This window comes from Chlorocebus sabaeus, chromosome 7 (assembly GCF_047675955.1).
Source record: "Chlorocebus sabaeus isolate Y175 chromosome 7, mChlSab1.0.hap1, whole genome shotgun sequence".
In the NCBI taxonomy this organism is placed as follows: Eukaryota; Metazoa; Chordata; class Mammalia; order Primates; family Cercopithecidae; genus Chlorocebus; species Chlorocebus sabaeus.
The window spans coordinates 92,699,341-92,712,167 of record NC_132910.1 but is presented as its reverse complement, the minus strand read 5'-3'; the positions used below and the strand labels follow the sequence as shown (position 1 = coordinate 92,712,167).

Here is a 12,827-nt window from a genome sequence, read left to right as displayed (position 1 = left end):
CATGCAAAGAGATGTCATTAAAGTACCCAGAATCATTTTCTGTATTTTCTCCTTTTGTCATTCATCAAAATGAAGGTTTCATGAAGAAGATTAAAGGCCATGAAGTAAAATATACCGTCATGATTCCTTTGAAATGTTTTATGCATTTATTAAAACTAGGGCAGTTTGAAGTGAAAGGTCAGCCAGTGATAATCAATTTCCTTAAAATTGATATGATTCTCATTAAACATTTAGCATTCAGTTGTCATCTCAAAAATAAAATAATGTTTCTTAAAAAGTCAACACAGGAATATTGATAGATCTGACAAAATAAGAATTACTAATCTCTGTAAGTTAATGTATAATGAACAAAATGATAGGATAACCAGACTTTTAAAAGGTGAGATAAAAATGTTAAAATGTACTTGTTCCTAAATATATTAAGGAATTATAAAGTTTGTTTAAAAAAACTACAAAGCAAAAATATCTCTAAAGAACTTGAACAGATAATTTTAAGAAATAAAAATACAAATAGCACATGAATGCTTTAAATAACTCAACTTACACAGTAATTGAAAGAGGTGAAATTTTTCACCTTACATAAAGGAATTGCAAATTTGTATTTTTATATTTTTTTCTATAAAAGTAATATGTTCACATGGCTAAAAAACAAAACAATATGAGAAAGTATTTACGTAAGAATTAGACTTCGATTCCAGTACCATTCACCCTATTTGTTGTCTCTCCACTCTGGTCTCTGTAGACAACCATTTCTATTAATTCTTATACTTCCTTGAAAGTTTCTTTATAAAATGCCAGCAAATTTAGAAATATACACTTATATTCTCTCATTTCTTAAATAAAATCAAATAACAACTAGCGTCTTATGTGGAGTTGAACACCTTTGTTCTGAGTTGAAATGCTATTTGCAATTCTTTTTATATAAACTATTCATTTATGTTCTTTGCCAGCAGCTCTACAGTTTATATTTCCCCAAATGCCCCAGTTTCTAAAAGCTCTTAATATATTAGGGGGGAAGTGCTTGGTGATTGGAAAAGTAAATATTTTTCTCCGTTTATCATTCTTTTGAATTTCCCCAGAGGGTGTTTTTTTGTTGGTTTTTTGTGTATGTGGCATTTTTTTTTTTTTTTCTCCAACCAAAGGATTTTTTAAATGAGTCAAATGTATCTCTGTTTTTCCTATTTTAGATGCTGGAATTGAGTAATGGTTAGAAACTTTCATAGGTTATTTGGGGGTTTTCTAAATGTTAAGTCACAAAAACATAAAGGTTTTACTTCCACCTGCTTAGGTCTTATTGCTTAAGACTTAACTTGTCTCTTGCATCTGCTTTGTTGGCTAAAATCTCTGGTACAGCATCAGTAGCAGGGTTGAGAAATGTGCATCCTTATATGATTTATACTTTTAACTGAATAAGCAGAAATGCCTCTAGTGGTTTTTTTTGTTTTTTTTCATTACAATAATGGCTTTGAGACAAGATGGTGTGTTTGTGTGCATGTGTGTTTGTGTTTGTTTGTGTGCATTCTTAGGGCTCAAAACATAATGTTTCAAAATGAAGGCCTCAGAAGCAGCCTCAAAAGCAAATTGCTCTCTGATCTTCCACTCTCGTGTTTCTCAGCTTCCTTCTTCCCCACAGAGAGCTATAGAAACTAGAAGCCCTCTTCCTCAACGCAGGTCATAGGAGCCAGAACCCCTTTTCACCAAAGCCAGCCATAAAACCTAAAAATATTACTCTAAACTTCCCTGACCTTTCCATGTAACAGTTGGCCAAAAAGAAATTAAGACTCTCATTCCAGAGGGGCCATATCCCACACCTGGGAGGAAGGAAAGCTGCATAGATAGGGCAAGAAGAATCCGAACAGGCTTTGTTGAGATTTCCCCACCAGGTCTATTAACATTAGATCATGCCATTTTTGTCCAAGTACAGTTCTACATTAGCTGTTTATGCTTCAATCATGCCTAGCTCATGAAGTCTCCATAAACGTTCCAAAAAGACGAGTATGAAAATGGATAGTTTACCCTGAGTCTTTGGGTCTTCATTTTTGAAGGCTTCTGTGTCACATGAAACTATGATCAAATAAGTGTATTATGCATTTCTCTTGTTAATTTGTCTTTTGTTAGAAGGGTGTAGGCTGTGACCTTTATAATGGGGAAGAAAGGGATCACCCCATTTCTGCCCCTACAGCATAAATAGTTTGTCAGTTCGCCATGTTCATAAAATGTTTTAACTCTTATTTTATTGAGTTGTCTTTTTAAAAAATATCCACAATGGCTGTTGAGTTTTGTCAAATAAATATTCAGCACCTATAGAAATTAACATATGAGTTTTAGACCAATTAATATGATAAATTATTTTAATAGAGTTCATAATATTTCATTCCTAGAATGAACCCTGCCTGCTTGGTCATGATAGTACTTTTTTAATGAGTTACTTTTTTAATGATTACTATTTTAATGAGTTACTGGATTTTTTTTTTCTGACAATAATACGAAGAGTTTTGCACTGATATTCATAAATAAAATTGGGAAATAGTTTTCTTGTGAAATTTTTATCAAGCTTAGATATCAGTGGCATTCTCACTTCATGGAAACAATTTGGAGTTTGTATTCTTCTCTAAGGGTTTAAATCAAACTGCAATTATCTCTTCTTAAAACAAATCATTAAATAGAATGTAATATGCAAAGGATGCATGTTGTAATAGCTAAGTAATAACAACAAAGGAAGAAAAAGCTACATAAAAGCTGAGTCAAACAGAAAAAAAATAGGTTGATGAATACAAACAAATTATATTAAATAAAAATGAACTTAATACTCTGTAAAAGACTAAGATTGTCAGGCTGAATTCAAAACAATAACATAAAACACAGCTACCTGCTGTTTACAAGAGATGCACGTGTATAACATAGAGGAAAAAAACAGGCTGAAAGCAAGTGGATGAGAATATATATATCATGCAATATTAAATGAAATAAGCTGAGGTAGCTACATTAATAACAAAGCAGACTTTAAGGCAGGTAGCCTTATTACAAAGATGATGGTGTGCATTTCTTAACTATGAAAAGGTCAAACTACCAGGAAGGTCTCACATTCCAAAATCTATAGTCTTCTAAAATCACAGCTTTAAATCTTACAGGCAAATTCACCGTCATTGTGAGTGATTTAAAAACATCTCTTTCAAAAGCTGATAAAATACACAGTAAAAGAAAAAGTCAACAAGGACAGAGTAGATGTGGACAAAACAATAAATTTGACCTACCCATTCTCTAAGGTGCATTGCACTCAATGGCAAAACTTACTTTTGTTAGGTCCTCTTGGAACATTTGCCAAAATTAACCATACGTTGGGCCTAAAGCAAGTCATGACAAAACTAAAAGGACTAAAAGTACTCAATGTTTTATTCTCTAAAAGAAACCTGGCTGTGTAACCTAAAAATGAAAAAGACAACTAGGGAATCTTCAATTGCTTGAAAATTAAGCAATACATTTTTAAATAATCCATGGAACAGAAAAGAAATCCCAATAGAAATCAGAAAAACAATAAAGGTATGACGGGTATGACATCATCATTAGACACAGAAAAAAGTATTTTATTGAGGGGTATGATTCCAGGAAAGCAGAAAGAAGTGAAAATAAGGAGAAAAAATAATAACCACAACAACAATAACAAAACAGAAACGAAGGATGGAGGGAGCCAATATAAGGGTATGCAACAGAGTTCATCGTTTCTAAGTGCACAGCAGTACACAAACTGTACTTTAAGAGGTCACACCCAGGCAGAGAAAAGGGGAAGAATGTGTTGCTAACTTCTGTATCCCATTGGTCAAAGATGAGCCACACAGGCTATTAACTTGTCCACATCTCCATACAAGGAGAAAAGTCCCAGGCACTAAGTGCACAATGCAGGCAGGAATCCAACTCTGCCTGTCAGGATGCACCTTGTGAAGTCCATTGGATCTTACGAGGAATGACACATGCACCAGCTCTGAGCTCCTCCAGCTTCCTCACTAGAAGCTGCCGCCAAGGCATACAACCCCTTCCTTCCAATGCATTTCTCTCCTTTTTAAAAGATGTGCTTTCTGAGATCTGCCTCTTACGGGGACAAAAACATCTTTCTCCAATTCTCCCAGGAATGACTCCCTATTTGAGTTTAGCTCCCACTCAAAACAGGGCTCTTTCCTTCTTACCTGCCGACAGTCAGCAACATCTGCTATCACCGTGGCCCCTCCACACTCTCATTCCTCCTGGCAGTGCTTCCTGCACAAATTCTGCTAATTTCAGTTGCTTTTGCCTATCTACAGTAGCATGTTCTGGATTTTATGGTTACTCACTGTCTCTGGGTTTTGCTAGACCTAGTTTGTGGGACTCCCTTCAATCCCATTCTCATAATTTTCTCTGTGGTTTCCAAGATAAGAATTACATTTGGCCTAAACTGCTGCCCCTATTCTTCATAGAACCAGAAAGAATTGTGAAACATCAGCACTGGTGAGGATGCAATATCACCAAGACTCACATGGAGATGATGAAGGTGTAGGGATGACAAAAGTGTCAATCTGTACATCATTTTTGGGATAAGATCTGATTTTTTAAAATTAAAAATTAAAATATTTATTAAAATATTTATTACTTGAGACGTCTTAGTTCCCTTCCTAGGAAATGTACCTAATGAAATTATCAGAAATATGGACAAAATTTATTCAAAAACACATTCACTGAAGTATTATTTATACTAATCAAAAATTAGAGAAAGGAATGATGGGTTGGAGCCTGTTTTGAATTAGAGTATTATACACACATTAAAATAACGTTTACTTATGTAATGTCACAGAGAAATGTCACAATTTCCTGTTAAACAAGCAAAACCACAATGCAACTTTTCAATCTTTTTTATAGCAATCACGTAAACAAAATAACCTGTTAACAGTCATGCATTTAGCTGCCTTCTAGTAAGTACGGCAACTGGTGATATTTTTTCCACTTTAAACTTTTCTGTAGTTTTCACTCTTCTATAACAAGCACATATTACCCTGATAATCAAAGAGATAAGAAGAAATAAAATTAAAAACTTTAACTAAATTGAGTTAAAAGTGGTGACTCAAGGCCACCCAAGCTTGTAAGCTGCATCCCTAGCTAAAATAAAAGAGGAGGGGCCTTAAGTGAAAACATGCATTGGTGAGGTTTTTAGTAACTTAGTTGATACCCCAATTCTGCTTTATAAATGTGTTTATTTTCAGAATGTAAAAATTATAGCAAAGAAATAATGATGAAGACTACAAGTGAGATTCGGTTGGCAGAAATGTTTCAAATGTTTCTTTAGCATTGAGCCCATTACACTCCCCAGGTGACTATCCAAAATAAAAGCTACCTTCAAGGGATTAACTGATACAAATAGTGCCTTTCTGGGTTCTTGTTACAGTAAGAGCAGAGTTCACCAAGGAACAAATTACACTTACTTGCCTGTTTTACTATGCAAATTGAAAGAGATACTTGAGGTCTTTAATTCCATCTAACCTAAATCCTGACATGAATAACTATTATTGGCCACCAAAAAATAACCAATCAAAGTGCCCCTGTTTTTAAGTATCCTGACAAAGGAAGCTGAACCTAAAAATGTAGGAGTGAAAGAGAATTCATAAAAGGAAAAGCAGAAGGCACACGACACTCTTCTTATGACTTTGAAACACTTATTTACTACTCACATACTAGGGGAGATCTCTGTTTAAATCTCTTGCATATTTCAAGCGTAATTTCGTTTAAGCAAAATTCCCCTGCCATAGCTTATTTGCCACAGAACTGATCAGGATAATTTTTTTAAAAAAAAGAATGTTTATTCATTCCATCAATATCTCAGTGACAAGACACTTTACAACTACATTGCTATTACTAAAAATGTCTTTAATATTATCACTCAATACCCAAAATTTCCCCCTGCTTCTTTTTTAACCCCTCAATGGTAGCAATACCTAATTTGTGTGGATCAGTAAGACACCGACCAGGCACAGTGACTCACGCCTGTAATCCCAGCACTTTGAGAGGCCGAGGTGGGCAAATCACGAGGTCAGGAGTTCGAGACCAACCTGACCAACATGGTGAAACTCTGTCTCTACTAAAAACTCAAAAATTATCTGAGCATGGTGGCATGTGTCTGTAATCACAGCTACTCAGGAGGCTGAGGCAGGAGAATAACTTGAACCTCAGGGGTGGAGGTTGCAGTGAGCCAAGATCATGCCATTGCATGCCAGCTGGGCAAACAACCGAGACTCCGTCTCAAAAAAAAAAAAAAAAAAAAAACCCACCAGTAAATTTGTTCTTGAGTTTGGGGAATTCTTAATGAAAATTCCAAGAAACAGTAATTTCTAGGAAGTTCATGAAGTTAAGGGGTAAGTTTCAGTTTATAAATAATTACTGTCAAAGAACATGATTTCCGTGTTTTCTCTTTGAATTTATAGTTATTTTATTTTCTCATACTAAAAATGATGGAAAAATAAAGAAACTACCTTTTTCCTCTTAGAGTTCTTATAAAATGTTTCGATTTCCTTAAACTCTTTTACTTATTTTACTGTTTATCTTGATCTAGTATACATGCTACAGAATTCTATCTGAGGATGTTAATTAGAAATTATAACTGGAAGTGAAAATAAAATGTATAGATTCACTTTACCAGTAAGAAGCCAGATGCTTAGATTTATTTCTGTGCTTTAATGCCACACATGCCCCATAATGAAGTTTCAGTCAATGATAGACTGCATATACAATGAGGTGGTCCCATAAGATTATAATGGAGCTGAAAAATTCCTAGCACCTGGAGACAAAGATGTCTGTATTAGTCCATTCTCATATTGCTATAAAAAACTACCTGAGACTGGGTAATTTATAAAGAAAAAAACAATGTTTAATTGACTCACAGTTCTACAGGCTATACAGGAAGCATGACTGGGGAGGCCTCAGGAAACAAAATCACGGCAGAAGGTGAAGGGGAAGCAGGCATGTCTTACATGGTCAGAGCAGGAAGAAGAGAGAGCAGGGGGAGGTGCTACACACTTTTAGACAACCAAATCTCATAAGAACTCATTATCATGAGAACAGCAAGGAGGAAGTTTCTCCCCGTGATGCAATTACCTCCCACCAGCCCCCTCCTCCAACAATGGAGACACAAATCCAAACCACAATGACCTCATAACGTCATAACACAGTGCATTGCTCAATTTATGGTGATGCTAGTGGAAACACACTTACTGTGCTGCCAGTCAAATAAAAGTATAACATAAAATTATATACAGTACATAACACGATTATAACTATGTTGCTGGTTTATGTATTTATTATACTATACCTTTTTAATCATTATGTGTGGTGTATTCCTTTTACTTATATTTTCTTAAAAGTTAACTTTTACACTGTTGGTGGGACTGTAAACTAGTTCAACTATTGTGGAAGACAGTGTGGCGATTCCTCAAGGATATAGAACTAGAAATACCATTTGACCCAGCCATCCCATTACTGGGTATATACCCAAAGGATTATAAGTCATACTGCTATAAAGACACATGCACATGTAGGTTTATTGTGGCACTACTCACAATAGCAAAGACTTGGAACCAACCCGAATGTCCATCAGTGATAGACTGGATTAAGAAAATGTGGCACATATACACCACGGAATACTATGCAGCCATAAAAAAGAATGAGTTCATGTCCTTTGTAGGGACATGGATGAAGCTGGAAACCATCATTCTCATCAAACTATCACAAGGACAATAAAAACAAACACCGCATGTTTTCACTCATAGGTGGGAATTGAACAATGAGAACACTTGGACACAGGAAGGGGAACATCACATACCGGGGCCTGACATGGGGTGGGGGGAGGGAGGAGGCATAGCATTAGGAGGTTTACCTAATGTAAATGATGAGTTAATGGCTGCAGCACACCGACATGGCGCATGTATACATATGTAACAAACCTGCATGCTGTGCACATGTACCCTAGAACTTAAAGTATAATAACAAAAAAAATATATAAAAAAAAGTTAACTGTAAAACAGCCTCAGGAAGTTCCTTCCAGAGATATTCCAGAAAGAGGGCATTGACATTATAGGAGATAACATCTCCATGTGTGTTACTGACCCTGGAGACCTTCCAGTGAGATAAGATGTGGAGGAGAAAGACAGTGATGTTGATGATACTGACTCTGTGTAGTCCTAGGCTAATGTGTGGGTTTATGTCTTAGTTTTTAACAAAAAAGTTTAAAAAGTAAAAATTAAAAAATTTTAAAAACAGGAAAAAGCTTACAGAATAAGGATATAAAGCAAAACATTTTTGTACAGCTGTATAATATGTTTGTGTTTTAAGTTGTGTTATTACAAAAGTCAAAAAGTTAAAGAAAATGTTTGTTTCTTAACCTTAAAAAGTTATAATCTAAAGTGAATTTATTATTAAAAGAAGAAAAATATTTTAATAAATTTTGCATGTCCTAAGTGTACAGTGTTTATAAAGTCTACAGTAGTGTCAAGTAATGTCCTAGGCCTTCACATTCACCCACCACTCACTCACGGAATCAACCAGAGCAACTTCCAGTATTGTAAACTTTATTTATCCTAAGTGTCCTATGCAGGTATATATTTTTTTATCTTTTATACCGTATTTTTACTGTATCTTTTCTATGTTTAGATACACAAATACCATTGTGTTACAATAGCCTACAGTATTCAGTATAGTAACATGCTGTACAGGTTTGTAGCTTAGAACCAATTGGCTATACCATATAGACTGGACATGTATAGGCTATACCATCTTGGTTTGTGTCAGTACAGCCAAGGATGTTCCCACAACAGAATTGTACAACGATACATTTCTTAGAACATATCTCCATCATCAAGTTATACCTTACTATATTTTGTTAGTTATCGAGACTGAACTTCACCTTACATTTCTCTAAAATACTCCTCAAAAGTCTCAATTAGTCTTTTAAAAACTCTAACCTACATTACCTTCTAATATCGTTACATTAGTAAACTCATTCAAAAATTACATGGTTTGATTACATTTATTATTTAATTTGAAGCACCCAAGTTCTTTCAAAATTAATCCAGTAATATACAGAAAGTGATACGCACAATTCTGTCATTTTATATGCCTAGAATTGACAAACTATGACCCAAAGGCCAACCCTCATCTGCTGCCTGTTTTTGTAAATAGTTCCGGTAAGACACAGCCATGCCCATGAAGACACAGCCATGCCCATGCACGATGATGGCTGCTTTCAAGCAATAGGGCAGAGTGATCATTTGACTCACAAAGCATATAATATTTACTAAGTGGCTCTTTTCAGAAAAAAAATTATGTGCAATATTCTGTGCCCTCAAATATATGCTTTAAGCATGCAATAACAAACGGTATATTTTTTAAACCAAGATGCTCATTTTAAAAGTTCTGGGTATATATAACGTCACCTGTTTTGCCACATCTTCCTTATTATTAGTTATGCTATTACATAAAAGTATCTATATTGCCATGATACAATTTTTAAAACTTTACTTACTCGATTTTATATGGGCTGGTTATCTGCTAACATTGATTTCTGTGCTCCGTATGATGTCACCATCGTGGAACATGATGGAACACTGCTCCAAAGAGCCACATGGCCATATATTGGAATGGATTCTGTAAGAGTCAAAGGTAGGGATAAAAGGATTAATAATTATATATTGAGTAATCCTCCCTTCCTCAGATTTATGGTTACCTACATACCTGATCATGCTATAAAAAAACAGGAAGACTCATATGGAGAAAACTACATAAGTCAAGACTGAACTTCTTAGGGAAATCTTTTCTATAATCCTCAGAGTTCCCCATAATTTAACTCATGTCCTTGCTGACTAGAACTAACTACATCATTTTGGAGAAAAAAATATCATATGTCATTTTGGAGAAAAAAAATCATATATCATTTTTTAAAATCTATAATGCTTCATATAGCTCTTTAGTAAAATGTTTTTCTCTTTATCACAAAATATCACAAAGCACATGTGATGTCAAATGTATTTGTTTGATATCAAGTTACTGACTAAGTCTAAAGAAGGTGTTGAAAATAAGTTGTAAACGTTTATTCTAAAAGTCAAGTGGCAAAGTCTCCACTCAAATACGAAGTAGTAAACCACAACATCACAATATAGTATAATACTTTTAAGGTATATGAGATTTGAGGGGGGTATAAGCATGTCAACAGACTATATGATTGGAAAACCTAAAAATAGTATAACTTTTGTTTTTATAAGGGTAATCCAACTTCTTATGCCATTTTAAAAAGTAAAGTAGTATAACTTTTATTTTATAAAATAAATTAAGAAACATCTTAACCAAATTTCAGTATGATCCAAGAATCCTTATGAAGCTTTGTGTTGAAGAAAAAGATTAAGGTTTTTTAGAAAAACTTACATTCAGTTTAAAAGTTGATCCTACACCCATACAGCCACCAATCTTAAAATTGCTTCTTCTTTTTTTTTTCCTTTTTGTTTGCTTCTCTGCATCATATTTGTATAATACCCACCGCTTTAAATTTGATTTCACTTCCCATTTCCTTATCCAAAAAGAACATTTTCTTTTTCTTGGATATATTTTCCATTATCTTTATGAACCTTCATCAACTCTACCAGGCACACTTAAGAGAGGCCCATTCCCTGAGCCCTTTTCCCTCTCCTGCCAGGAAACAAGCTTCCATCAATAACAACCACAATTGACGAATCCTGCAGGAGTATGAGAATGAAATTCGCAAGTACCATAAAAGACATAGGATGCGCATTTAGACCCATCTGATTCCCAAACGGATGGTCCTTGAGAAATTGCTATCGCTGTTTATCTACACCTGTTTGCTTCCTGAGCTTCTAAAAGGAGAATAAATAAGAGCTTCTAAGAATGTGCTTTAAAGTTAGTTATGCTCCTCTCTCCTTTACACCTCATGCCAGTATATTCCTTCAATTTTATCAATATGGGCCAATGTTCCTAGGAAAATAGCAGGCTAGCTTCTTCAGCAAACACCTAACAAGAGGTAACCAAAATATCTTTAAAATAAAAAGCTCTAATTCAACTCTCTTATTCAATTTTGCCCCAAGAGTCTGCCCCAAGTTAATGAACATATACTTGAAAGCATTATAACAATGCATGTTTTTTCCATAACTGCACAGCAGAAATATTAAAAAATTAGGGCTTATCTATCCACATTATTGGCCTCTATATGGCCAAGTATGTCTTTGGGAAAACTTATTTCTGACCTTAGAATTTAATTCACACATACTGAAATGGAAATGGATGCAAAGAATGTTATAAACTCTAAAGAACTTTCAGTTCAGTATACATATTTCATACAGCAAGAAACTGAGTCCCAGGAGACCGAATGACTTGCTGTGACCAGCAAGATATTCTAGGAACTGATAAGCATCTCCTTTAAAAATTTGAAGATTCTATACAGAGTTGTAGTGAACAATGAAATTCATTGTTACAGTTGATAGCTCACAGCTGAGCCCCTCCTGAGAAATGCTTCCAATGGAAGAAAGCTGTCTAGCATCAGGGAGTGGCTCTCCCTTCCAGGAATCTGGCCTGCTTCCCTTCCAGAGTTGGAATATCTCCAAAGGGACATCCTGCCTCTAGAAGGCTCCCCATGGGATCCTGTGAGGCCACTGTTGCAACTGCATCACAGTCCAACTTCTCCCTCTGCCCACCCTGTTTTGATCTGCCCTCACTTCCATCAGGTGTTGTTCTTTAGAACATGCCCCAGTAAGCCTCTCACATGAACATTTCTATCTCAGTCTGCTTCCCAGGAACCTGACCCAAAACAATAGTGTATTCTGTTCCTTGAGAAAATGTGAGGTTGGGAAACACTTGGATTACATCAAAGCAGATTATTGCAAGATTTCTTTTAATTTGACAGTGTACACTACGAAACACCAACAAATACCCAGAGTTAACCAAAGTTATTGAACTATAGAACCCTTTTGGATATTGAACATCTCATGAGACTTGTGTTCTGTGGAATACGGTTTGGGAAACAGGAATACGGTCACTCTAGCTCACTTTAGAATATAAGTATTGAAATTACTCATGTGAATATTTTCTGTAATAGCAAAGAATGGAAAAAACCTAAATGTCCATCAGTAGGGGACTGTTTAAGTAAATTATAATACATGCATGCAATGTAATATAATGCATCCATAGAAAAGAATGGGAAGTTTTTTTAATACTAGCATGAAAATATATCCAAGGTGTATTTTTTAAGTAAAAAGAACAAGGTAGGCCGGGCGCGGTGGCTCAAGCCTGTAATCCCAGCACTTTGGGAGGCCGAGATGGGCGGATCACGAGGTCAGGAGATCGAGACCATCCTGGCTAACACGGTGAAACCCCGTCTCTACTAAAAATACAAAAAAAAACTAGCCGGGCGAGGTGGCGGGCGCCTGTAGTCCCAGCTACTCGGGAGGCTGAGGCAGGAGAATGGCGTAAACCCAGGAGGCGGAGCTTGCAGTGAGCTGAGATCTGGCCACTGCACCCCAGCCTGGGTGACAGAGCCAGACTCCGTCTCAAAAAAAAAAAAAAAAAAAAAAAAAAAAAAGAACAAGGTAACTCAACAGTGTTTATTTGGTTTCAGAAAGGGGGATGGTTAAATACATATGTGCATTTTTGTGTGTCTGCACAAAACATTACACTAGAAAATGACAGCACTGGTTGCACCTATAGAAGGGAATTGGAAGGCACTTTGAACTTTTTGAAGTTTAAACCATGGGAATGTATTATCTATTCATAAAATTAAAATCAAAATACCACAAAATATTATATAGCACAGA

General features: G+C 35.4%; 1 protein-coding gene across 3 annotated transcripts in view; it reads right to left on the bottom strand.

Annotated features, from left to right (window-relative positions):
• The window catches only part of IL15 (interleukin 15), a 96,534-nt gene that overhangs the window by 65,206 nt on the left and 18,501 nt on the right, over positions 1–12,827 (bottom strand). For all 3 annotated transcript variants that reach the window (XM_007999862.3, XM_007999863.3, XM_037985799.2), the window contains exon 2: positions 9,536–9,657. The gene's annotated coding sequence lies outside the window, so the exon portion shown is untranslated. The remainder of the gene's footprint in view (positions 1–9,535; positions 9,658–12,827) is intronic.